Source organism: Oncorhynchus gorbuscha, linkage group LG23, assembly GCF_021184085.1.
Source record: "Oncorhynchus gorbuscha isolate QuinsamMale2020 ecotype Even-year linkage group LG23, OgorEven_v1.0, whole genome shotgun sequence".
Lineage (NCBI taxonomy): Eukaryota > Metazoa > Chordata > Actinopteri > Salmoniformes > Salmonidae > Oncorhynchus > Oncorhynchus gorbuscha.
Window position 1 is genome coordinate 45,065,693 of NC_060195.1, and position 25,567 is coordinate 45,091,259.

The following is a 25,567-nucleotide window of genomic DNA, read 5'->3' on the forward strand; positions in this document are numbered from 1 at the left end:
GATTAATTTCCCCAATAATCCTGTTTGCATGGGCATCTGAAATCAGGCTACTGATGGGACGTTTGATGAATGCAGAAAATAGCCAATCAAAATAAGTGACCATGTTATTTTTTGCAAAGCCTTTTTGATTCTGAGTTCGGACATATACAGTTTATATGTGAAAACTATTTCTAAGATGCATACTTTGTTTTTTTGAGCCCACTTCACTCGCACATAAGATAGAGACTACCACTGCTGGCACATGTGCAGATCGAATATACGACTGGAACGGTGATTAATTATTCAAAAGATTGCTCTGAAAAACAGTTGTTTTAATCAGCGTATGCTTACTTCACTTTTAAGATAAGCAGGGTAAGGGTTTTACATTACTTTTTCCATACTTTTTTGTGTGTGTGTGTATTATCTTGTGTCGGTGGTTGCATGCTTGTGTGTGTGTGTACATGTGTCTGTGTGTGTTTGAGTATGCACATACGTGTCAGCTAGTATTGTATCAATGTCTAGACTTCAATCAGACTCTCCTCCAAAGCTTTTGTTTTTTGAGACTTCATTATTTCTAGTCTTGAGACCCAGGTTTCTATTTGATTTGACTGGACACTCAATTCAGCGCTCTGCAAGCAGATACACATTTAAAAATGATGCATACCTCTAGGCTTTACAGTGTTCTGTGGTCAGTGTTGTGAAACACTGCTTAAAACGCAACAGAGGAAGTGAAGGCTTTGTTAAACCCATGAAGATCCCTTAAGATCACAAGCACATAATGCCCACTTGCATATGACAAAATATTTCAATTTACTATCAATATTGCATTCCATGGCTTCAGTCATGAGTCATCTCACCAGTGACCTCAGCATTAAGTGATAGTGGGCAAAGATTGGGAGGTGCACTTCTCTTACCTGTGTTGGGAGGTGCACTCAGCCTGAGCCTGATTCTCCAGAGCAGGGTGTTCTGTCGGGAGCACAAGACCTGGGCGGTGAGAATGGACAGTCTGTCATGAAGAATATCAGAAGCAGGAAGCAGACCTGTTCAACATCACCAGCCATGAATGAGTGATGGCCTCTCTTGAGAGTGTTTTTTTTCTTCTTATTTTACCTCATGGTGGATGGGCAGCATGCAACATTGGGAGACAGAGAGACCTCTCTTCCTGTTGTCACCCCTCCTCCTTCCTTTTTTAGCTCTCAACCCTTCTCCTCCCATCACTGTTTCCTATATGGATGTAGACAGAGATGGACACATGCAGAGAATCCGGCTGCCCTGGTTAGCATGGGGCCCCAGTCTCCTGACAGCAGATTTCGATGAGAGTTGACAATCGGCTTGGGAATGAGAATAATGCTGTTTGCCAGGCTAGAAATACGACCTGTCACAGTCGACCACTTGCCATGCCAGGAGTGTTCGAACGGCTGAAGTGGACAGGGAAGCTCTATTTAAAATGTATTTATGTGTCTCTCTTCCCTTACTACCCACTGATGCACAGTGATCCCTACAGGCTAAAGGATTTCAGCAACTTCTCAGGTAATGATTACCTACCTGATTTAATGGGGTTTGGAGTGGTGGCTTAACTGACCTATATGCTGCAGTACATTTGTTCAAGAGTAATTGTTTGCCCTACAATTTCTCTGAGACTAGATACCCCACTACACTCTTGACGGGCGTGTTCGAGTCAGGAACAAGTCAAAAGCTGTCAAATGATGTCAGGTTGGGACTCCAAGCTGAATTACAGTTGCAACTGCTTCTTGTGGTCCTTCTCAGAATCTCTTGAATATGTGCAGTGAACAAACAAAGTGGTGTTTGAATTGGAGTGTTTACTTGATGTGACAAATTTCGAGGAAGCGCCGTCTGGGGGCCATCTGGAGTCTTGACGATAAGAGGAAAGAATGCACTGTTAATGCATCTGGGAAATGGTGCACATGACTGAATCATCCCCACGTTGAACTGGCTAGAGGACGTTTGCAAGGCAGGTGAGTGTGCATGAAAGACAAAGCTCCGCTTACAGCTGTAGTGTTGGTGTACAGTTTATAGGGTGGTAGTATCCCTGTTTTAACAACCATATTGATTGTCCCACTGCGGTGGGAAGTAGCTGTATGACATGTAAAACACATGAACTGAGAACACAAGCTGGGTAGCACATCGGGGGGGGGGACAACCGCTTTGTCTTTTATATTCTCTTTCAAAACGGTGGCGTGCTCACACTCTACTGAGGACAATAAGAACAGGAACGTCGATCTATCGAGTCTGTTGGCGTTATCAACTGTGAGAAACGTGGCACAAACACATTTGCTTTGGATGTCATCTTCGGCAGTTGAGGTAACCTTGAGAGCCTTGTGAATTCAGGTTGGAGCGTCAACTGGGCAACAGTTTCCCTATTGGAAGTTTGCGGAGACTGAGTTTAATTATGGAACAGAAAGCTGTGGGGCTTTGCTTGAGGAGTACACTCACCTTACCAGTAGGGGATGCTGAGACAGGCAGAGGTGCATCACAGTCAGGACGGCTGTCATCTCTAGATGCTATATATGCCTTCTTAACTTGTAATTTTGTCCTTCGAGACAGTTTTTGATGGACAATTGTGGAATCTGTATATCAAGAAGACTTTCTTTTCTACGTGTAGCATCATTCTTACCAAAGAACTGTCCTTTACAGTAAATTATGTTGAAATGATTGTCATTGCAAACCTGGAATCACCTATGCAGTGATAATGTTTATCAAAGATTTCCTTTTATCACCATCATTAAGTTTGTGTAGAGCCAAACATGTTAATTTGTATTCTACAAAAGCCAAGCGTACTTTGTGGCTCTTCTCTTGGACAATGAAGTCAACCCGTGTTTGTGGTGGAACATTCGTACATTTTCCATGACATCTTTTCAATATGTCCTTGTTTCCAATCCGGAAATGTATTACCAGTGCATTTGCATGGGCAACACAAACCCTGGCTTTTTTTTTCTCCTCTCTCTGGCAGCTGAATGTATCTGGCATCAGTGGTGCTGAAAATATTGAAAAGCCTGTTTTTAAATGAAACTGTCTTTAATCAGGACATTGTGTGCAAATTTGTTTTTAAAAGGCAATTTCCCCGGATTGACGAGTGAGGCTTTGCAAAATGATAAAGATGAAAGCCCTGTCGCAATGGATAGTGAGAGTGTGGTCCTGGCAAAGATGTTTTGGATCTAAACCCGTTACAGATGTCTTGACCTTTGTTAATCTCCTTTTCGTTTTACTTGCAAATGCAGATTTGCATGAGAACATCAAGATAAGTGTGGGCTTTGGCAATTTGCAAGGCTGCCTGTTATTTCTGGATAGACTGGGAGAGGTGGGAGACAGGCTGTGTATGGCGCTGAGCGCACGTCGTGTTCAGGAGATGACCTGGATTTGGGTCTGAGCTGTGAAAGGAAAGGGAATTGCAGCTTGTCTGTGCTTGAGTGCTCTATATTGACGGGTGACAAAAGCGTTTACTGGCACAATTTCATCAAATTTTGTCAATTGCCTTTTTTTTCGGTCTCTCTCTCTCTCTCGATCTCTCGATTTTCAATTGTTTTTACCCCACACCCCACACTAAAATTGATAGTTTCATCTACAAAACATATTTGTCGATATACGTTGAATCCTCCGTTCTGTCTACGTTTGATGGAAGTTGTTGAAGTTCATGTGATGAACATGGTTATCATGACGTCCGACCACCTGCTATCCTAGTTCTGGAACAGAAAAGCTGTTGTTCCAATTTGTCATGTAGTTAACTATTTCCAGTGAATTGATTTCACAGGAAGGCTTTGAATATACTTTTAAAATTGGTTATATTTGTGAGGCACAGTTGTCCTAAATGTTATTCCTACAGCTTATGCAACTATCTTCTATGGCTGTCTGTTTTAAACCCCTTATAGGTCCACTTTTTCATTATTTATATACAGTATTTAGTCAGCCACCAATTGTGCAAGTTCTCCCACTTAAAAAGATGAGAGGCCTGTAATTTTCATCATAGGTACACTTCAACGATGACTGAATTTTTTTTTTTTTTTTATCCAGAAAATTACATTGTAGGATTTTTAATGAATGTATTTGCAAATTATGGTGGAAAATAAGTATTTGGTCACCTACAAACAAGAAAGATTTCTGGCTCTCACAGACCTGTAACTTCTTCTTTAAGAGGCTCCTCTGTCCTCCACTCGTTACCTGTATTAATGGCACCTGTTGAACTTGTTATCAGTATAAAAGACACCTGTCCACAGCCTCAAACAGTCACACTCCAAACTCCACTATGGCCAAGACCAAAGAGCTGTCAAAGGTCACCAGAAACAAAATTGTAGACCTGCACCAGGCTGGGAAGACTGAATCTGAAATAGGTAAGCAGCTTGGTTTGAAGAAATCAACTGTGGGAGCAATTATTATGAAATGGAAGACATACAAGACCACTGATAATCTCCCTCGATCTGGGGCTCCACGCAAGATCTCACCCCGTGGGGTCAAAATGATCACAAGAACGGTGAGCAAAAATCCCAGAACCAAACGGGGGGACCTAGTGAATGACCTGCAGAGAGCTGGGACCAAAGTAACAAAGCCTACCACCAGTAACACACTACGCCGCCAGGCACTCAAATCCTACAGTGCCAGACGTGTCCCCCTGCTTAAGCCAGTACATGTCTAGGCCCGTCGGAAGTTTGCTAGAGAGCATTTGGATGATCCAGAAGAAGATTGGGTGAATGTCATATGGTCAGATGAATCCAAAATATAACTTTTTGGTAAAAACTCAATTTGTCGTGTTTGGAGGACAATGAATGCTGAGTTGCATCCAAAGAACACCATACCTACTGTGACACATGGGGGTGGAAACATCATGCTTTGGGGCTGTTTTTCTACAAAGGGACCAGGACGACTGATCTGTGTAAAGGAAAAATGAATGGGGCCACGTATCGTGAGATTTTGAGTGAAAACCTCCTTCCATCAGCAAGAGCATTGAGGATGAAACGTGGCTGGGTCTTTCAGCATGACAATGATCCCAAACACACTGCCTGGGCAACGAAGGAGTGGCTTCGTAAGAAGCATTTCAAGGTCCTGGAGTGGCCTAGCCAGTCTCCAGATCTGAACCCCATAGAAAATCTTTGGAGGGAGATGACAGTCTGTGTTGCCCAGCAACAGCCCCAAAACATCACTGCTCTAGAGGAGATCTGCATGGAGGAATGGGCCAAAATACCAGAAACAGTGTGTGAAAACCTTGTGAAGACTTACAGAAAACGTTTGACCTCTGTCATTGCCAACAAAGGGTATATAACAAAGTATTGAGATAAACGTTTGTTATTGACCAAATACTTATTTTCCACCATAATTTGCAAATAAATTCATTTAAAAAATCATACAATGTGGTTTTCTGGATTTTTTTTCTTCTCATTGTGTCTGTCATAGTTGAAGTGTACCTATGGTGAAAATTGCAGGCCTCTCTCATCATTGTAAGTGGGAGAACAGCACAATTGGTATATATATATATACAGAAATAATGAAAAAGTGGACCTATAAGGTGTTTAGAACAGACAGCCATAGAATATTATATATATAAATATATACACGCCACCCTGCATACCACTTCTGGCTTGCTTCTGAAGCTAAGCAGGGTTGGTCCTGGATGGGATACCAGATGCTGCTGGAAGTGGTGTTGGAGGGCCAGTAGGAGGCACTCTTTCCTCTGGTCTAAATATATCCCAATCCCCCAGGGCAGTGATTGGGGACACTGCCCTGTGTAGGGTGCTGTCTTTCGGATGGGACATTAAACGGGTTTCCTGACACTCTGAGGCCATTAATGATCCCATGTCACTTATCGTAAGACTCGGGGTGTTAACCCCGGTGTCCTGGCTAAATTCCCAATCTGGCCATCAAACCATCACGGTCACCTAATAATCCCCAGTTTACAATTGGCTCATTTCTCCCCTGTAACTATTCCCCAGGTCATTTGCTGCAAATGAGAATGTGTTCTCAGTCAACTTACCTGGTAAAATAACAGATAAATAAATAAAAGTATATCTCCTATTTTTGAGGTATACTTTAGAAAGCAACCCATATAATCTGCTTATTGTCTTGGTGAATATTGTGGGGACACAGGCTTTTTTTTGACCAGAGGGGTTATTTTGACTATTGAAAATAACACAGAATGCATGTTCAACCTTTAGAAATTAGTAAATAATAAGATTTCAGAAACATTATTATCTTTGGAAAACAAAATACCAATTCTCTGAGCACGAGTCATGACATTGGCATACAGAGCAAGGTTAGTTAGATTGAACATTTCGAATGAACAGTTTAGGATGAGGCTACGCCATGATCATTGCATTTCACGGTGTGACTCAGCAGCTACGTGTTCCTGTGTGGGTAAATATCATAGTGTAATGTCTATCGGCTTCATGATAAGACAGACATTCTAAAGGTTACCTATTGTAGCTTAATAGTCCTCTTAATTGGATGAGATCTCTCCCATCTCGGCGGCCTTGGAATAAAGACGACATGAACTGGGATTGGGTCAGTGCGTTATCAATAGGCCCGTCGTGTGTATTACACGTTTAGTTTTCTGTATAACACGGAAGTGGGGGCTAAGAGGTAATGGTGTTGACCTTTCACATAATTGCTGCGCAAAAGGAACCGCGGTTCAACTGATTGACAAACACAGAGAAACCCTGAGAAGCTGAACGCGGTGGTTGATCTTCTGAACGTGAAGCAACTTTGCATAATGTGTTGTCAGGGAAAACTTGTGATCACATGACAGTCCTTGGGAACCTGATAGGCAAGATAATGAGGAATATTGTACACACGTGCAGGAAATGTTGTTTTTCCACCCTGATCCCTGCACCCGCCAGACATGATGCTATTGTGGGTGTTACAGTGATGAGTGCAGGTGATTGTAATATGGGCTGAAATTAAGGTAGTTGAAGAGCAGACACATGTGCATCCTTTTGACGTGTGTTCTGGACGTGTGGCTTCCATGGTGACTGGTATTTTGAAAAGAGATTGCATATAAAAGCCAAAGCTGCACTCCTAAAACGTATCCTCCCCGGAGCCATGTTGAGCTCAGACCCTGTGCTTGAAACCACTTCATTTGCAGATATTGAGATGTCTTTCATAATTTAATAGCAGCAGAATTAGTATTCACCAATGGTGGCTAATTAAAATGCATGAGGTGGTTTGAGACAGGAAGGTGGACTGGGGGGCTGGGAAATTGACACCCTGAGCTGACCACAAAGATGCCTGTTAGCATCCTGTTAGCATTCTATTGCAATGACCATACCACTTTCACCTAACAGGGGAGCCTGCACACTCATCCTCGTATGGGCATCCCACAGCTATCTTAGGGGAGGGCCTCTTCTAGGGACTAAACCTCCCAGACAGCGTAATTGTCTTGTGATGTAAGCAGCAACTTGCGCTCATTAAAACAGATGGCAGATCATTTCAAATCCCATTTCTCATGTTTTCTGACAGATATCCATAAGGGAACGGTCCCCAAACCTACTCCGACCTTTATCGGTGGCGGTAACTGTCATGTGAAAAATGTTGATCAGGGTAGTGACATTTTTCACATCAGCGGAAAGGGAGGGGCGGGGTGCTTATCGGGGGCTGTCAATCTCTGCCCCACCCGTTCCCACCTTTCTCTGTACACACAAATCACATCCCAGCCCGTAGAGAAAAAAAACACAACACACACAGGCATGCTATTTATCCAGTAATCAATGGATTGTTTTCTGACCAGTGGAAGCCCATTGCGCTCAACCGGCTGCGTTTTTCTCTCTCCTCTCCCCCTTTCCTCTCCTCTCCTCATTCTCTCTCTTATTGACCATCACAGCTTTTCGCCAGGCCCCGCGTGTCAATGGAAGCAGGCCATTGATTACGAAACCAAATAGGGTCATTTTTATCATCAGCCCAAGCCCAATGGCATGATAGTTACGGTATATGCTATACAGTAAATAGCAGCTTCCTCTTTTTTTGTCTTCATAGAAGTAGGGTAATAGAATGCAACAGTTTGGTGTTAGAATTTACGTGAAACAATGACTGTTCAAGTTCATGTACTTTGATGTGACTGTTTCACCAGAATATGACCTCCCATAGACCAGTATATCCCAACTCCGGTCCTCGAGTACCCCCAACAAAAATATGTACTGTGGGGAGTACTCGAGGACCGGACTTGGGAAACACTGCCAAAGCAAACTTAGCATGATACCCCCCCTGTTCAGAGAGCCATGTCTGTTTGTTTTATTTCCTAATGTAATTCATCCTCATCAATGCAAATGTTTTTATTTAGGCATTTGAATTACATTTAACTTCCAGCAGTTGTGTTTTCAAAATAATTATTATAGGGCTCGAGTTTGACCTTTTTCTTACATGTTGTCGATTTCCATTTTTCACCCGCTGTTTGGCCCTGTGATACGAAGTTGCGCTGTGTGATCTATATTCAAATATTTTTCAAATCAACCGCAGCATATTTGCATGTAAAATTGCAGACCAGAATTGGGACAAGGAAGCCAGGTCGACTGCATGCTGATCAGAGGGAACAGGGCCGGGCCTACGGGAGCGTGGTGCGATAAATAATGAATTTGATTTTGCAGAAATAATGGCATAATTGGGAAAGGGGTATTAAAATGGTCATGAAAGGGATACTCCATATTACCCGCTGCCAGATCTGGCGCTTTTTCCTGTATAATGATACTGCCCGAGAAGGTCCAAAAATGTTTCTGATTTCCTAATGTAAATACAATAAGCTGTTTCTCTTATTGATCGTGTCCTTTCGATAAGTCATAAGCCATAGAGTGGAAAACATTTCTAAAAGCAGCAGTTACATAAGAGACCGTTTTCAAGCTTTCACACTTACAATGCAGTAATGCTTAAAGAGTGGAGAGAAATTAACATCTTCATGATCAGCCACGATAAGAGCATCTAGAAAAAGGCCCTCTCTCCCTCTCGTCTCCCTTGCTGTGGTGAGTAGGCATAGCCAGCTGCTCCCAACTCCTGACTGAAAGCTCTGTTTTGATGTTCTGCCCGAGGTACAGGGAGGGACAGAATATATTGTTGCCGGCCAAATTTAACCTATGTTAGTCTGGAGTATACCGGCTCCCAGCAGACAGAGCCACTCGCTGCATTTGTTGTGTTTATCTTCAGATGGCCTTTTCGGCGTGTGCCACCCTGCCATTTTGACGTGTTAAGTCATAATAGGGAGCCACCATTCTTCAGAGGGACTGCCAATAAAATCGCAAACAGAGGGGATTACGGCTCAGGCAACCATTATTACGCCTCAACACACCCCCACCAGCTCCCTCTCCCCATGAAGCATTATCTCAATTTAATTTTGTCCCCCCTGCCTATAAACTCCTGGGCCGTTCGAGAGCCACATGTCTCTGGTGTTTCCGGCCTCCTCATTTAGTTTGGCATGTGCAAGCCAGTTATATATTTCAACACAATGAATTCATTTGAAATCATGTACATTTTTGATTGAGTCTTCTTGCGAGCTAATTGTCCTGATTGTTTTGGAATGAATGGCACTTCATTCACCCCTCAAGGTTTGCCTCTTGAAAACATGCCAGCTTATTTAGTATGTCTCTGTTCTCGCTCACATAACATAACGTTTCGGGGCGAGCAGAGGGAAAGCAGCCTAATGCCTGAGAGGCCCTTGGCTGTTGGTTATTACAATGGGGCTAGTTCGCTTGGAGCTACAAATCTCCTCAAGTAAAAGGTAATGAAATGCGAGCAGACACTGAAGCTGCCCGGGGGGCCCTGCGATTTAAAAAAACAAAACATTATCCCACTGTCATGTGACTCTCCTCTGCCCTAAATCTGTGTATCAGCGTATGGTTCATATGTGGTGTAATCATTTTATTGTGTGTTTCTATTAGCCATAATGAGCCCTTTTGTCTGTTCACAACAGGAAGTCAGTTATCTGACCTCCCCCCACAGGCCTCAACTCTTCATATCTACCTATTATAGAACTTTGTACTAGAACTTTGAAGGAGTGCAGAGTGTTTAAGACGTTTCTCTCTCACTTCTCACTTCTCTTAAGTGGACATATTGGTGTGCAGTAAACAAGTTTGTATACAGTGCATTTCAATCACAGAGAAAGACAGTATGCTACTTAAGACATAAATGACAGGAGGGAGGGAGGGAGGTCAGGGGGGGTGGGTTGTTGGTGGAATGATGTGAAGCATAGCTACACAAAGGTTGCGTGTTTGACTCTCATCGTGGACAACTTTAGCATTTTAGCTAATTAGCAACTTTGCAAGTAATTACTATGTTTCACTACAGTTGAAGTCAGAAGTTTACATACACTTAGGTTGGAGTCATTAAAACTTGTTTTTCAACCACTCCACAAATGTCTTGTTATCAAACTATAATGTCGGCAAGTCGGTTAGGACATCTACTTTGTGCATGACACAAGTAACTTTTCCAACACAGACAGATTACAGACAGATTATTTCACTTATTTCACTGTATCGTAATTCCAGTGGGTCAGAAGTTTACATACACTAAGTTGACTGTGCCTTTAAACAGCTTGGAAAATTCCTAAAAATAATATCATGACTTTAGAAGCTTCTGATAGGCTAATTGACATCATTTGAATGAATTGGAGGTGTACCTGTGGATGTATTTCAAGGCCTACCTTCAAACTCAGTGCCTCTTTGCTTGAAATCATGGGACAATCAAAAGAAATCAGCCCAAAAGTGTACACCTCCACAAGTCTTGTTCATCCTTGGGAGCAATTTCCAAATGCCTGAAGGTACCAGGTTCATCTGTACAAACAATAGTACCCAATAATATACACCATTGGACCACACAGCTGTCATACTGCTCAGGAAGGAGACGCGTTCTGTCTCCTAGAGATGAACGCACTTTGGTGAGAAAAGTGCAAATCAATCACAGAACAACAGCAAAGGACCTTGTGAAGATGCTAGAGGAAACAGGTACAAAAGTCGTTATATCCACAGTAAAACGAGTCCTATATCGACATAACCTGAAAGGCCGCTCAGCAAGGAAGAAGCAACTGCTCCAAAACCACCATAAAAATAGCCAGACTACTGTTTGCAACTGCACATGGGGACAAAGATCGTACCTTTTGGATAAATGTCCACTGGTCTGATGAAACAAAAATAGAACTCTTTGGCCATAATGACCATCGTTATGTTTGGAGGAAAAGGGGGAAGGGGGGCTTGGTCACAAATGGGTCTTCCAAATGGACAATGACCTCACGCATACTTTCAAAGTTGTTGCAAAATGGCTTACGGACAACAAAGTCAAGGTATTGGAGTGGCCATCACAAAGCCCTGACCTCAATCCTATAGAAAATTTGTGGTCAGAACTGAAAAAGTGCGTTCGAGCAAGGAGGCCTACAATCCTGACTCAGTTAAACAGCTCTGTCAGGAGGAATGGGCCAAATGTGATGAAATGAATAAAAGCTGAAATAAATCATTATCTCTAATATTATTCTGACATTTCACATTCTTAAAATAAAGTGGGGATCCTAACTGACCTCAGACAGGGAATTTTTCTTGTATTAAATGTCAGGAATTGTAAATTACTGAGTTTAAATGTATTTGACTAATTGTATGTAAACGTCCAACTTCAACTGTACTTTGCAACTACTTAGCATGTAAGCTAATCCTTCCCCTAACCCTAACCTTAATCCTTTAACATAACTCATAACCCTAACCTTAACTCTTTAGCTAATAGTATGTGACCTAACCATAACCCCTAACACGTAAACCTATCCCTTAACCCCTAACCCTTAGGCTAGATAGGTTGTTAACGTTAGCTCGGCTATCTAACGTTATCCACAGCAAATTAGAATTTGTGTAATGTAAATAAATGCATTATAAAGAAAGAAAATTGTACAATGCAAATGAAATGTGTTGTGAACTTGTGGAGTTTTTTGTGTGCCTATCATGAATTTTTAGTAAGTAATGTGTGTCTATTTCACAGTAACTTGTGGTATTGTGTTGAGCATATCACATATCGAATGTTGTGGCAGAAATATATATAATAACAAAACATGAGCGATAAGATACCGCCTTTGATATTGATCTGAACTTGTTATACAGAATAAGCCCCATTTTAGTTTTTCCTGTGGCATATCTTTTTCTCATATGAATTGCATTGTAGATATTTCCTATTCAGTATTATCTCTGCAGTAGCCACACAAGTACAGTATATGTTGTTAATATGTGTGCCAGTCATTGACAATGCATTTGGAAATATTGTAGTTTGCTTTTAACCAGCAAGACAAATAGTCTGATAGCCGATTCACGCATGCCGTACAACACAGCAGATACGAAAGAGCACCTTATCAACCACTGATAAAAAATGTTAAAAAACTGTCTGTGGAGAGGTTATGTCAGGACACTCAAATCCATATATTTTTCATTTTTCTCTGTCACTATAGGAATTGATGTCTAGCTTTGTTTTCCCTTTGGAATCCTGGGACAGAATATATTTGATTAATGTGATATTTCTACTCTAACATAACATGTTAAGTCCTTAACAGTACATACAGGAGATATGTATAATCAAACACATGCAAGCCCTCCCCGGAAGAGAAGACAACAATGTGCTTGTCCTGTTGTAGAATAGCCAATGGAGTGCAAGGGGAGGTAGTCATAATCTGAGTAATATGAAGTGTGAGAGCACCAAAACTGTAAAAGTAGATGGGAGCAAAGATGATGAACCAAGCAGAGGGTAAAGTCCTCCCCCCTTTTATCCAAAGTGACATACAGTTGTGTATCCTTGCATTATTTGGTATGGGTGGCCCCAGCAGGGATCAAACCCACAATACAGACCTTGCAAACATCATGCTCTATCAACTGAGCCACACAGGACCAGGTATGTGTTCAAATGTTGGTGTGCACATCATGCCAACGTTTTAATGAGTATAAAAATTGATTAGCCCAAAAATAATCATTTCTGAAATCATCATTGTGATGTCTTCCTTTCATCTTTTGAGGATGATGGGTTTCGACAGGGTTTGGATGACATGAGTCAAGCCTCTCTACAACGTACTAATGGATGCTTGACATTTCCATTTTGGCTGAAGCATGAGTGGGTACAATGCCTTCTAAGAGTATGTGTTGGGATATTGAAGAGAATTGTCTTGAGTGAGAGGCACATGGCTCACTGCACCACTAAAGAAGCATAGACCCAACATTGATCTTCCCCATAATAATCAATGCTCATGATAAAGACATTTATCATGTTATTTTCAAATGATCACTTTTATTTGACCTGCTGAAATGACGAGCTTGTGACATGGATTGTGTTTTAGGTTTAGTAAAGATTGAAGCAGATGACTCCAATACCAGTAAAACCATTATTTTATTGTTTTTCCTTTTTTAAATTTGTTTTTTTACGTTCTTCACACTCATCAATGTCCCTCTGTGTCTTGGACATGCCTTATAGATCAGAGGGCCATGCCTGTTCCTCCCCACGCGGTCTTCCCCACCATTCTGCATGAGAGAAAGAAGAGAGACAAGGGGGGGAAAGAAAAAAAAGCGAGAGAAAATCTGGCCATTAATTCATCTCCCAGCTCCAGAAGTCTCATTAAAGTGTTGATGAGTTTAAGGATTGCCTGAGGTGGATAGGAGGCCAGGTTTATAGCTTTCTGCAATGTAATGCCTGAGTCTTCTCCCTGTGTCTCCTCTGGATGTAATAGTAAAAAGGCAATTCAATGCAATCAATACCGAGCGCATTCCCGCCTCAAACACATTGTGAATGCACACTTCTTTCTACATGTGCTTTCTCGGGCAGCGTTGTTATGTTTTATGACGTCTCTCGACGACAGGCGGTTTAAATTAAGACAAAGGTGGTGGGTGTGAGAATTGATCTGACCTTTTTTATCCCGTAAGGGGATATAAATCACTTCAGATGGAGTTTATTAGCCAGATATCGGGGACATGGGGTATCCCACCGGGGCCTCGGCACCAATACAAGCAGAAGGTCATGCGCCCCTGAGAACAATCAGTTTTAATAGACATTGGAGTTGGCGCCGGTAGAGTGTACATTCTGATACTGTTTCCACCCCCAGTGCAGATTTAAACACAAATACCCGACAATGAGGGGAATTGATCCAACAGGGCTGTATTCATTAGCCACCAAACTTGAAGAAAACAGACAGAAACAGGTAGGGAATTCCTGGACTTGTCCAATAGGAAAGGAATTTCAGTTGAACAACTTTTTTAAACACTTTTGTCTGTGCGCCCTAATGAACATGTCCCAGGTATTTCACACTGTGTAAGGCTGCAAAACTAAACCCATTTGTGAGCTCATTGTTCATTAATTGTTGTTAAATTTCCTTCACCCGAACATTTGCCTGTCGAGGATCCGTAATAACACTACGTTGTCCACAGATTAAATCAGCAGGTTATTGTGCTTCTATTCTAAAACGAGGCCCCTACGCTGAGCCACTGAACTCAATTAGTCAGGAACATGTTGCACACAGCTCCACTAATTAGAAACACACCACTCTTGTTTCTTCATTCGGCCCCGTCTCACCATTAGATATCTCCCTCACTATCAATCTCTCCACCACTATGCCTCCATTCTTTTACACCTGAATCGATTCCTTGAATTTTAATTTGGTGTTTATTTAAAATCACTCCCATATTTTGAGTGAAGATGCTAAGAAGATGAATGATTCCATTTTGGTTATTGAGTAACAGTAAGTGTTTGTAGGGAGAGGTGGTGGTAGGGGGGCTTTGAATCTGTAAAGCAGCTCTATGTAGATAATTATCTGCATTCACCACGGCATAAAGGAGACTCCTGTGGCGGTTACCAGGCAGGGAGCGCCTGGCAGATGTCTGTGGTCGTCATTTCTCTTTTTCCCCCTCTGGGCCCGCCGTCGACCCCCACAGGAGGCCCAGCACCGAACTCCACAACTCCTGTTCTTGAAGCTCCCAAGTGCCTTCAATTACACGACATTCCCATTCCTCGCCACCTTTGTTCACCATCCATTCTACCTTGTCAACATGCACTGGGAGATACTCTAAAGCTTTGCCACAGTGATTGGACCACGACCCAGCTAAATGATAGACTCCCTCACCCTTTGCTCACCTTGTATTAACAGCTATTAATGACAGACGGCTGCCGTCAGTCTCCAATTAATACATAATTTTCATCTTCAAGCTGCCATTAATCAGGGACAAGTGGCTGCGGTAATCGCACGAGATTGAACCCGGGTTCACTTTGCAACATTTTCAAAATGCTACTGGATTACAGTACAAGGAATGGATGGGGATATCAAACACACAAAAGTGGAGGAATGTTGCAATTCCTCATCTCTGGGCTCCATGGGGCCAGCTGGGTTGCTCATTGGCCGGCACTGTAGATTCATGGACGGATGGATGAGGCTGGAATTATATTGATTTTTAATACAGTGGAGGGATCTAGTCATCTATTCTGTGACACTCCGCAATTTAGTGTATAGCTGTTTGGCTGAATTTTAATTTGGCATTTACAATACCTGCAGGGAAAAATCCTGTTGATAATTCTTATTACATTTCTGCCTTCCGGGGTGCTACTTGTTATTCTGTGTCCAGCGATTCCAAATAATGAAGATGACGATGGAAGCAATTTGATAAGATGTTGCACTACAGTCATATAACACACACCAGAACTAAAGAGGTAAGACCACCAGACACTAAAAGAAGAGCATTGAGATGGTGTGTGTTTTCTGACCAATGGAATCATTTGGACTCATTGCACCAATGACAAAGCTCCAAAGCTCTTCCTAACATCGGACTCTGGGTTTGGCCCAAGTGCACAGCCAAGAAACAAAAGTGGTGTGACCTCTTGCATTAAAAGGCCAATCTTCCACAAACAAAAGTCTTCATTACGAAGGGTCATTGATGATCTATGAGGAATGTTTTATGCAGACAGAGCACGGAATGTGACATTAGTCAGCGGGGCTTCACTGACGCCCCAATTTATTAGAGTCACCTGTATGAACTATAGATGGCGAGGTCTCCCCTCATCTCTTGACCAGCTACAGTAATTAGAAGAAGTATTCTCTCTCGTTGAGTCATGGCATAACTTCTCAGTCTTGTCAGACTCTCTCGCACTAGCAAACACATTTGCAGACTCTAATTCACTTATGCTGCTTTTGAAAATCTGTTCCACAATGATAATGTATTCTCCTTAGGTGAAGTGGGTTTATTTTTTCCCAAATATGCAAAAGTAGAGAGGGTGTAGTCTAAAATAATGGAGAGACACGCACACTTTACGAAAGAAAACAGATCCTCTATATTCGATTAAACGAACTTCCTGACCCTGGATGAAAAACCAGGCATCCGGAAGAAGACGGCACACCAGAACTTGAGTAGAAGACAAAAACAAGACATGACCTTATGTTCACAGTTTGTGTCACACGTTGCTGTCTTGGATGATTTGTGCAATTTTATTTGAGTTTCATTATATTCTAATCAAATGTAGCTTTGCTGTTTGTTCAGCATTAGTTTCCCCTGCAACAATTCCTCAGCTTCCCCTGCAATGCTCCCAAAGAAATTGGAAAAAGAGAACACATTGAACCTCAAATGTACAGTATATGTTGACTGAAATTAGAGTGGCCATTATTCTACTTTCGACATGAGGAGTTTGGGGTAACTGTCTTTTAGAACTTCTCGGAGACTAGTCAAACTCCACTGTCTCAGTGTAAAAGGTTAGTCAATTAACTTTGGAAGGTTTTGTGTAAACATGCCCATATAAGGAGAGTTCCTGACTCTAGCAGTTGTCTCTCTCTCACAGAGGGAGCTGTTGAGCTACGAATGGGGACAGTGAGTGAATGCCAATAGACGAGAGAGACAGGGACAGAGAGAGGAAAAGAGTAGGAGGGGGAGAGAGAGATTGAGTAAAGGAGTGAGAGAGAATGAGAGAAAGTGAGTGAGAAAGAGTGATAGAGAGGCTCATTTAAATGAGACTCCTTGCTCACTGACTAGCCACCTGACCTTGGAGTATTGTTGAGGGATAACTGCCACCCGGTTTCAACTGAGACTGTGGAAAGTTGATTTATCTGTAAAGAAATGTAATTCATTGTTTGCAGGGGGGATACAATCACACCCAGAGTCACCACAAGGTGAAGGATGCCTTAGGGTACAAAACACAAATGTGCCTGTACTTTTTCAATGACAGTCGAACATATCTTCTCTCTCGTCTGTCACTTCACTCTCCCATTGTCATTTAAATGTGCATGTGCTCTTCCTGTCTGTTGACTTCTTACCCAAATAGAGTGAAGCGTTCAACTAACTTTTCGGCGGGTGTCTCTTCACTCCGGAAATGTCAGGCCATCAGTGAAGTGTGCCTGTTCCATGGGGGTGTGAGGTGAAACGGCAATGGTGAATGAGTGTAAAGACATGAGTCAACCTCTCCAGGCTGCTTTCGCCTGCCCCTCCATCTCAGCTCGCCCCTTGAGCTGCCTGTGTTTACTCTCGTCTTCTCCGCTCGTGGGAAAGGTGTCACCAATGTGTCTCACATAGACTATCATGTTTGTGTTTGAGATTTTTTTTTTTAATTTTTTTACTAATAATGAGCGGAAATAAAATATTAAATGACTGAATGAAGGAGTCTTTTTTGTCATTATATGCTATGATAAATGACAGAGCACAATGATTTAATACTGGCAAATGGCGGATAGGAAAATATACTGTATGGGCACTTAATGGTCAGTACAGGGGATTATTGATAATGTAGTGCATTGAACCAAAGTACAGTTTTCAGAAAGGGGGAGGGATGTTTTGTAGTGATCTGGAATGTTATTGGTATTGGTGGAGACACTTGGACACTAAACCCCTTGCCCTGGGGCAGTGGAAGAGATTCTATGCCGAGGACAAAAGGTGTGTGTTAACCTGTAAATATCCCACGGCTAAGCCATCTGTTTCGGTGGTAGGCCTCACTCGTTCCAATGGCCCACCCACCACCTGCACACGCACACAGACACACATACACAGTAGCCACCTCAGGCTATGGTCAGCATCCCGTCTATCCAAGCACTTCCACATCGTGCTTCTTTGTACAGACACGTCTTGTCACGTCGCTTTCCTGCTGTCTTCATTATCCCCAGAATCTAATTGTACCTAATCGAGAGACAGATTTTGAGGCCTTCCAATGATGTATCAAATTAAAAACCTGTTTCCACAAAGTGAAGTGACCATCTGCTATGAGCTACTCCTTGAAGAGTGACTCAGTCTGTATATTGGCACATTTATCGGGAAGTCATTAATTTTGTGTGGCTGTTTTAAAAAATATATATATTTGTTTATTCCTTGTTCCAGAGGGCAGAGATCTATACAGCTTATGTACATAGCGCCTCTGCATCTCTCCCCGACTGATTTCCACACAACTTCCCAATTGTCGTCACTCCGGGACAACTTTCCCATGCATCAAAATATATTGTAATTGACTCCATTTGTGATTCCTCTTGAGATCTGGCACTGGCTGCAGCTCTGATGGCTGCCAAAAGCAATAACATTTCAGAGGCATGACTCTCCTTCCAAACGAGAAGTTATTTCTCCTCCGATACGGTGCCTTCAGAAAGTATTCACACCCCTTGACTTTTTTCACATTTTATTGTGTTACAGCCTGAATTTAACATGTATTAAATTGAGATTTTGTGTGACTAGCATACACACAATGGCCCATGATGTCAAAGTGGAATTATGTTTTTATACATTTGTACAAATGTATAAAAATGAAAAGCTGAAATGTCTTAAGTTGTATGGACTCACTCTGTGTACAATAATAGTGTTTAACATTATTGAATGACTACCTCACCTCTGTACCCCACACATACAATTATCTGTAAGGTCCCTCAGTCGAGCAGGGATTTTCAAACACAGATTCAACCACAAAGAACAGGGAGGATTTCCAATGCCTCGCAAAGAAGGGCACCTATTGGTAGATGGGTAGAAATGAAAAAAAAAGCAGGCATCCCTCTGAGCATGGTGAAGTTATTAATTACACTTTAGAGGGTGCATCAACAGACCCAGTCACTACAAAGATACAGGTGTCCTTCCTAACTCAGTTGCCGCAGAGGAATGACACCGCTCAGGGATTTCACCATGAGGGCAATGGTGACTTAAAAACAGTTACAGAGTTGAATGGCTGTGATAGTACACAGATGAGGATGGATTAACAACATTGTAGTTACTTCACAATACTAACTTAAGTAAAAAGAAGGAAGCCTATACAGAATATAAAAATATTCCAAAACATGGTTGCATTAAGAATTTGACAAAGAAATTACCTTTATCTCCTGAATACAAAGTGTTACGTTAGTGGAAAATCTAACACAACACATCACTGAGTACCACTCTTCATATTTTCAAGCATGGTGGTGGCTGCATCATGTTATGGGTATGCTTGCTGTCAGCAAGAACTAGAGCTTTTGGGGGTAAAAAAATTAACAGAATAGAGCTAAGCACTGGCAAAACCTTAGCGGAAAACCTGATTGTTTGCAGTTTTACTTTTAGTGCCTTATTGCAAACAGGATGCATGTTTTGGAGTATGTTTTGTTCTCTATTTACTCTATCATTTAGGTTAGTGTTGTGAAGTAACTACAATGCTGTTGATCCATCCTCAGTTTTGTCCTATCATAGCCATTAAACTCTTCAACTGTTTTAAAGTCACCATTGGCCTCATGTTGAATCCCTGATAGGTTTACTTCCTTTCCGGCAACTGAGTTAGGAAGGATGCATGTCTCTTTGTAGTGACTGGGTGTATTGATGCACCATTCAAAGTGTAATTAATAACTAATTAATAACTTCACCATGCACCGTGCTTTTTACCCACCGACCAAAAGGTGCCGCCCTTTTCGAGGCATTGGAAAACGTCCCCGGTCTTTGTAGTTTAGTCTGTGTATGAAGTTCACTGTGCAACTGAGGGACCTTACATAGACTTGTATGAGTGGGGTACAGAGATTGAAAAAATCAGCATGCTAAACACTATTATCGCTCGCAGAGCGAGTCCATGCAACTTATTATATGACTTGTTTTTACTCCTGAACTTATTTAGGCTTGCCATAACAAAGATGTTGAATACTTATTGACTCAAGACATTTCTGCTTTGACTTTTTTAATTGATTTGCAAAAATGTCTAAAAACACAATTGTACTTTGACATTATGGGTTATTATGTGTAGGCCAGTGAAACAAAATGTCACTTGAATCCATTTGAAATGCACGCTGTAACACAAGGAAATTTGGAAATAATTAAAATGTGTGAATACTTTCCGAAGGCACCATATTTGTTCTCTCGATGAGTCATCTTAGATAAGGAGTAAGGATATAGTCAATACACTGTGTAAGGTGGGAGTTGCAATGGATGTCGTCGTAATATTCTAAAATGTCACTTTATGTCACTCGAATTTATGTCAATTGAATACACCGCTTCAAACTAGGTGCAGACTATTTCCCATCTGCTCATTAATATTTCAGATGTTAATCCATGTATTCTTTGTCTGATTACAATGACCAAGACAGTTTTCTAGCCTACCTTAAATGATTGGAGTGTGTTTTCATTCCATCAGTGAGGATTTAACACATTTCAATGGCTTACCCTTACCCGAAGTTCATTTCGGCAGCATATTATGGTTTTGTTCCACACAAAATATTTTCTTCATTAAAATCGATAAATAAATACTGAATTATGAGAACACTTTGTTAAGTTGGGGATTTGAGAGAAAATACAAATTAAAGTAAGTGGAGTGAAAGTAAAAAGGAATTATTTCCTTTATTTCCATCCCATTCCACACCATTGATGGGGATTTGTAATTCTGCGCGGCTGTGTACAGTATGGATTTACACACCATCCCCCCCAAGTGAAATTAATTGAATTGTGTGCAAACTGTTCTGTTTGTTTTCTGGTACTCAGTTGATAATACAATTTCCACAGTTGTACTGTATGCAATAGCCGATGTATTGACTTATTTATAACTGAGTATAATTGGGAAAAGTATTCATCATCTCTCTGTACATTGATAAACTTGTGAATTTTCTCCTTGAGTAGCACCATTGAAAGTCATCCCATATAAAGCTCTTTGAATTGCAAGTCGATCACTCAAAACAAAAGTATATCTGGCCAGAGTTAATAACATGCTCTGAACTTTCCTAATCCTCTGTTTTACTGTACATGCAAATTGGCTCATTTGTTCATCGCTCCGTGCCGACTTAAATATCCCCTCCTCTTTGCCGACTCGCGTTTCAACGTCACAAGAACCTTGGGTAATCACAAGGAACAATTTGACTGCTTTGTCACTGCAACAGTATCACTTTCGCTCCTGCAACTGGAATCCCTTTGATTCCCGCTGAAAGGGGAACATGCTGAGTTGTGTTGATCCTTTTGTCTCGCACTCAAACAACAGTATGCTGCTGCATCTCTTGTCTGCGTCTCTCCCACTTCATGTCATATTCACTTTCAGGTTGCCACCAGGTAAATGTAAAGCTCAAAGCACGTTTTCTGTGTAACTGCAAATACGTACCATGTCAGTCAAGGCGGTTGTGTGAGCAATGAGCACAGGTACAAAATGGGAGCACAATAACAAAATGGCAATGCCTTAAAATAATAATCTCACCAACGGTTTTACAGCATAACAATTCATTGGGTTTATTTTTATCGTAAACTCACTGATCAGTCGTCCATTTCAGCATAATATGAAGAAGACTCACAATTGTTGAATGAACTGTTTAGGTCATGTGTCTGTTTTGGTCATGTGTTGAAAAGGGGTCGTTTCAAGGTTGTTCTCTATTTCCACTTCCTGTTTCTACATGCAGGGGAGGTGAATTGGAATCATTAAGATTTTGAAGTGTCGAGTTAATAAGCTGGGGCCAGGGTGAATTGTGTGGCACGCTGAAAGGTCTTCACTTTTAGGGTCTCTGGAGCTTGAAACTCATTTTACATCTGATTGAAGGGCTGATACTGCTGCTGTGGCCCCATACACTCTCCCTCTCACACCACAAACCGCCTTCATTTATCAGGGGAAGAATATAGTGAACTTCGTTCTATGGGCGAGCTAATGAACCTTTACTAATGGCAGTGGGTGCGCCTTGTAATGTCGGTTAATATTTTTTGCTCCTCTCTTCACCACGGTGTAAGTCTTAATTTGTCAAGTGGATAGCTGGGGCTCTGAATCATAAAAACACATCTTAATTATGTCATCTGAAATGAATGTGGTTTAGACGTGTGAATGTTAGAACCATACATCTGAATCCTAATTTGTCAACCAAACACACACACGCACACACAAACACACACGCACGCACGCGCAGACACACACACACACACACACACACACACACACACACACACACACACACACACACACACACACACACACACACACACACACACACACACACACACACACACACACACACACACACACAAATCAAAACCATACACATTCCCACACACATACTGCACTTTTGTGTCAAGTGGAATTCATGTGTGCATGACCTCATTTGGTTTTATTTATAGTCTGTCCTTTCCATATGGAAGTGACTAGTCCACATAGGGCCGATAGCATAGGGCAATAGCACGGTAACGATGCTGTAAATCTGAAAGGTGTTCACCACAGAGGAGTTTGTCTTATTGTGTAACTCTGTCAGTACAGAAAGGGGCTTCCTCTCACTCTTTCTCTCTCTTGGTTGTTATTTATTGTTCTCGCTCTCTCTCATCTACCTCTTGCTTCTCAAATCCTGTTCCCTATTTCTCTGTCTCCTGCCCTCTGATTTTGTTCCTCCCTTTCTTGTTATCTCTCTCTCTCTCTCTCTCTCTCTCTCTCTCTCTCTCTCTCTCTCTCTCTCTCTCTCTCTCTCTCTCTCTCTCTCTCTCTCTCCCAGTCACACTCACTTTCTTCGCGTTAAGCATGTACAAATAACATTTCTTACACCCAGAAATGTCTTGACAGCAATGGCTGAAGCATGGCTGCAGACTAAAGTGTAGATTATTGAAAGAATAATTGACATGGTTTTGCATGTGTAAGGGGTTACCCGGGGGTAAAAATGATTGACATGGTTTTGCATGTGTAAGGGGCCTGCAACGAAAACATGCGGACTCTCCTTCACTGCAGCCGAGGTGAGTAAGACATTTAAACATGTTAACCCTCGCAAGGCTGCAGGCCCAGACGGCATCCCCAGCCGCGTCCTCAGAGCATGCGCAGACCAGCTGGCCGGTGTGTTTACGGGCATATTCAATCAATCCCTATACCAGTCTGCTGTTCCCACATGCTTCAAGAGGGTCACCATTGTTCCTGTTCCCAAGAAAGCTAAGGTAACTGAGCTAAACGACTACCGCCCCGTAGCACTCACTTCCGTCATCATGAAGTGCTTTGAGAGACTAGTCAAGGACCATATTACCTCCACCCTACCTGACACCGTAGTGCCACTCCAATTTGCTTACCGCCCAAATAGGTCCACAGACGATGCAATCTCAACCACACTGCACACTGCCTTAACCCATCTGGACAAGAGGAATACCTATGTGAGAATGCTGTTCATCGACTACAGCTCTGCATTCAACACCATAGTACCCTCCAAGCTCGTTATCAAGCTCGAGACCCTGGGTCTCGACCCCGCCCTGTGCAACTGGATACTGGACTTCGTGACGGGCCGCCCCCAAGTGGTGAGGGTAGGCAACAACATCTCCACCCTGCTGATCCTCAACACTGGGGCCCCACAAGGGTGCGTTCTGAGCCCTCTCCTGTATTCCCTGTTCACCCACGACTGCGTGGCCACACACGCCTCCAACTCAATCATCAAGTTTGCGGACGACACAACAGTGGTAGGCTTGATTACCAACAACGACTAGACGGCCTACAGGGAGGTGTTGAGGGCCCTCGGAGTGTGGTGTCAGGAAAATAACCTCACACTCAACGTCAACAAAACTAATGAGATGATTGTGGACTTCAGAAAACAGCAGAGGGAACACCCCCCTATCCACATCGATGGAACAGTAGTGGAGAGGGTAGCAAGTTTTAAGTTCCTCGGCATACACATCACAGACAAACTGAATTGGTCCACTCACACAGACAGCATCGTGAAGAAGGCGCAACAGTGCCTCTTCAACCTCAGGAGGCTGAAGAAATTTGGCTTGTCACCAAAAGCACTCACAAACTTCTACAGATGCACAATCGAGAGCATCCTGGCGGGCTGTATCACCACCTGGTACGGCAACTGCTCCGCCCACAACCGTAAGGCTCTCCAGAGGGTAGTGAGGTCTGCACAACGCATCACCGGGGGCAAATTACCTGCCCTCCAGGACACCTACACCACCCGATGTTACAGGAAGGCCATAAAGATCATCAAGGACATCAACCACCCGAGCCACTGCCTGTTCACCCCGCTATCATCCAGAAGGCGAGGTCAGTACAGGTGCATCAAAGCTGGGACTGAGAGACTGAAAAACAGCTTCTATCTCAAGGCCATCAGACTGTTAAACAGCCACCACTAACATTGAGTGGCTGCTGCCAACACACTGACACTGACACTGACTCAACTCCAGCCACTTTAATAATGGGAATCGATGGGAAATGATGTAAATATATCACTAGCCACTTTAAACAATGCTACCTTATATAATGTTACATACCCTACCTTATTCATCTCTTATGCATACGTATATACTGTACTCTATATCATCGACTGCATCCTTATGTAATACATGTATGACTAGCCACTTTAACTATGCCACTTGGTTTACATACTCATCTCATATGTATATACTGTACTCGATACCATCTACTGTATCTTGCCTATGCTGCTCTGTACCATCACTCATTCATATATCTTTATGTACATATTCTTTATCCCCTTACACTGTGTATAAGACAGTAGTTTTGTAATTGTTACCTGGGGGTAAAAATGATTGACATGGTTTTGCATGTGTAAGGGGTTACCTGGGGGTAAAAATGATTGACATGGTTTTGCATGTGTAAGGGGTTACCTGGGAGTGAAAATGATTGACATGGTTTTGCATGTGTAAGGGGTTACCTGTGGGTAAAAATGTGCGCGCTCGTACAGCTTAGAAACACAGAGACGGATATATTCAATGCACGTCTTTGTTAAAGACACTAGCAGGTCTTGCTGACAGTGGTCATTAGGATAATTCACCAGCCAGAAATCATTTTCTTTGTGAAGAAGTGTACATAGGCATAGTGCTTGTGGTTTTTCTCCCTCTCCTTGTCCATAGGAAATGTGCATTCTGTAGATACCAGTGGTTTGTTGAATGTTGTCCCTGAAAACAGTATTATTTTGGTGTTCATTTTACTAATGATATCCCAAAAGGATCCCTACTTCGTGCTGAACATGCTTCCCGCAGCGCCTTATATTAGACAGAGAGGAATGGTAGTCTTATGTAGATTTATTTTCTAAAAAGCACGAACTGACCCATAACAGGCCCTTCCTTTTTAAAGTGACTTCAAAAGAGAAATTTCCATATATGTTTTTGGAGGCCTTTGTTGTTTATATTGCACTTTGCATAGCGACAAGCAATCTGATTTTGCTTCTGAAGCTGCGATGAAGTTTACCCTGAAAACACTCATTAACACCGCTTAATTAGAAAATGTTACTTTCTTGGCCCATTCCCTAACTCTCATC

The 25,567-nt window shown here is 42.2% G+C and overlaps 1 protein-coding gene across 1 annotated transcript in view; it reads left to right on the forward strand.

The window, feature by feature from the left end:
- Positions 1-25,567, forward strand: part of LOC124011136 (protein diaphanous homolog 2-like) — a 610,415-nt gene that overhangs the window by 413,212 nt on the left and 171,636 nt on the right.